Source organism: Chiloscyllium punctatum, chromosome 49 (genome assembly GCF_047496795.1).
Source record: "Chiloscyllium punctatum isolate Juve2018m chromosome 49, sChiPun1.3, whole genome shotgun sequence".
In the NCBI taxonomy this organism is placed as follows: Eukaryota; Metazoa; Chordata; class Chondrichthyes; order Orectolobiformes; family Hemiscylliidae; genus Chiloscyllium; species Chiloscyllium punctatum.
This window is the reverse complement of record NC_092787.1, coordinates 32495850-32498169: the sequence shown is the minus strand read 5'-3', so window position 1 is coordinate 32498169 and position 2320 is coordinate 32495850. Positions and strand designations below refer to the sequence as shown.

At 43.8% G+C, this 2320-nt stretch overlaps 1 non-coding gene across 1 annotated transcript; it reads left to right on the top strand.

Annotated features, from left to right (window-relative positions):
• Positions 1-904: 904 nt before the first annotated feature.
• On the top strand, positions 905-1000 carry trnai-uau (transfer RNA isoleucine (anticodon UAU)). Its single transcript has 2 exons — positions 905-942; positions 965-1000. It is a non-coding gene; the product is annotated as a tRNA-Ile (tRNA).
• The last annotated feature ends 1320 nt before the right edge of the window (positions 1001-2320 follow it).

The following is a 2320-nucleotide window of genomic DNA, read 5'->3' as shown; positions in this document are numbered from 1 at the left end:
AGATCCAAACAGAAAAAGCTCAACTGTGTGCCCATTGCCATTTTAAAGATTGCATACTGCCAGGGATCATTGAATATCCAGGGCTATCTGGGCGATAGTGAGTACCTCCACCCCGATGGGTTGGGAAATTGGCCTTGAATTGAATGAGCGGGGCACCATGGAAAGGGATGGTCAAGTAATGAAGTGATTTCAACATGAAAGCGACCCCACACCCAGTTCCAAAGCTACAGAACAAATGCTCATCGAAAGCTTTCCATCATCTGAATTCACACCAATATCCCATTTGGCCATGGGAATACAGGCCCATGATGCCGGATGCAATCTCTTTATTTCAGCATTCTGAATCCTGTGAACACATCCGTCCATGATGCTATCTCCCAGTCACACTCTTTCTGCCTATTTTCAAAACAACTCTCATTTGCTAGTGTTTAAACTTGCACACCAATAGCACCACTTATCATGGCAGAATGGAGATATGAAGAAATGAATGGAAGGTGTAGATCCTCTCACGTACAACAATGGCTGCAACCTTCGCCACACTGGGCAGTGATCGAACACAGCATGACAGAGCAATGTACTTGGGTGGTGGATACAGCTGTACGCGCCTGGAGGATAGCTACTCCTGTTTTACAGATCTATCCATTGGTGTTCATAAGAACATAAAAAGTTGTTGCAGGTATAGGCCATCCGGCCCTTCGATCCTGGTCTATCATTAAATAATATTGTTGCTGATCATTTCGTGGACTCAGCTACACTTCCTGCGCTGTAACTGGCGCCCGTAATTCGTTTATTGTTCAATAAAAAAAACAATCTTAGCATTAAAAAGCTCCTTCTTAATTCAGTCCTAAATCTGCTCCCTCTGATCTTGAGGCTGTGCCTCCTTTTCCTAGTTTCACCTGGCGTGGCTCCAGTGGCGTAATCGGTCAGTGCACGGTACTTATATATCAGTGTTTCTGCGTGCGTTATGCCGAGGTTGTGAGTTCGAGCCTCACCTGGAGCAGTTTTATCGACTCGTGGCCAAAGAGTCTCTTGGAAAATTCCAGTTTCTCTGGATTGGCAAATGTCATTTCCTGAGAAAGGTCTCAGCAGTCAAATTGGGGGAATGCCGAACCAGAGGACACAACTTAAAAATACGGGGTAGACCATTTAGGACAGAGATGAGGAGAAACTACTTCACCCAGAGAGTGGTGGCTGTGTGGAATGCTCTGCCCCAGAGGGCAGTGGAGGCCCAGTCTCTGGATTCATTTAAGAAAGAATTGGATAGAGCTCTTAAAGATAGTGGAGTCAAGGGGTATGGAGATAAGGCTGGAACAGGATACTGATTAGGAATGATCAGCCATGATCATATTGAATGGCGGTGCAGGCTCGAAGGGCAGAATGGCCTACTCCTGCATCTATTGTCTATTGTCTATTGTCTAATAGAAGCATCCTCTCAACTTATATCTTATCTATTCCTTTCATAATTCTATATGTTTCTACACAGTTCCCCCGCCCCCCATTTTTCTGGACTCCTATGAATATAATTCCAGGCTCCTGAGTCTCTCCTCATATGCTGCACCCATAAACTGTGGAATCAAGCTCGTGAACCTCCTTTGCACCGTCTCTAGTGTCAGCATATCATTTCTCAAGTAAGGAGAAAAAATGCACGTATTACTCTCGGTGTGGACTCAACAACATCCTGTACAGCTGCAACATAACTTTCTTGCTTTTAAACTCAATCCCTTTAGCAATGGAGGACAACATTCCATTTGCATTCCTAATTACTTGCCGTACCTGAAGACCTAATGTCTGTGATTCATGCACAATTACACCCAGGTACCTCTGCCTAGCAGTATGCTGCAACTTTTTACCATTCAAGTAACAATTATTTTTACAGTTACTCCCTCTAAAATGTATGACTTCACAATTATTAACATTGTACTTCACCTGCCAGAACTTGGCCCACTCTATTAACGTATTCCTTTGTAAAATTTTACAATTCTCTGCAAAATTTGATCTGCCATTCATCATCGTGTCATCTGCAAACGTTGACACATTACTTTTGATTCCATCTATATAAGTTGTGAACAATTGCGCTCCCCACATAGATCACTGAGCCATACGAACAGTTACTGCCTGCCAGCCAGAATCGCAGTAGTTAACCCAACTCTTTGCTTCCTGTTAGTCAACCCATCCTCTGCCTGTGGTAATTCTTTACACCAAGCATCTCTATCCTTTGCAACAGCCTCTTCTATAGCACCATGTCGAAAGACCTTTGAAAATCTAGGTGCACGGCATTCAATGGGACACAGTTGTCCACACGAGTCGTAGTTTCTTCATA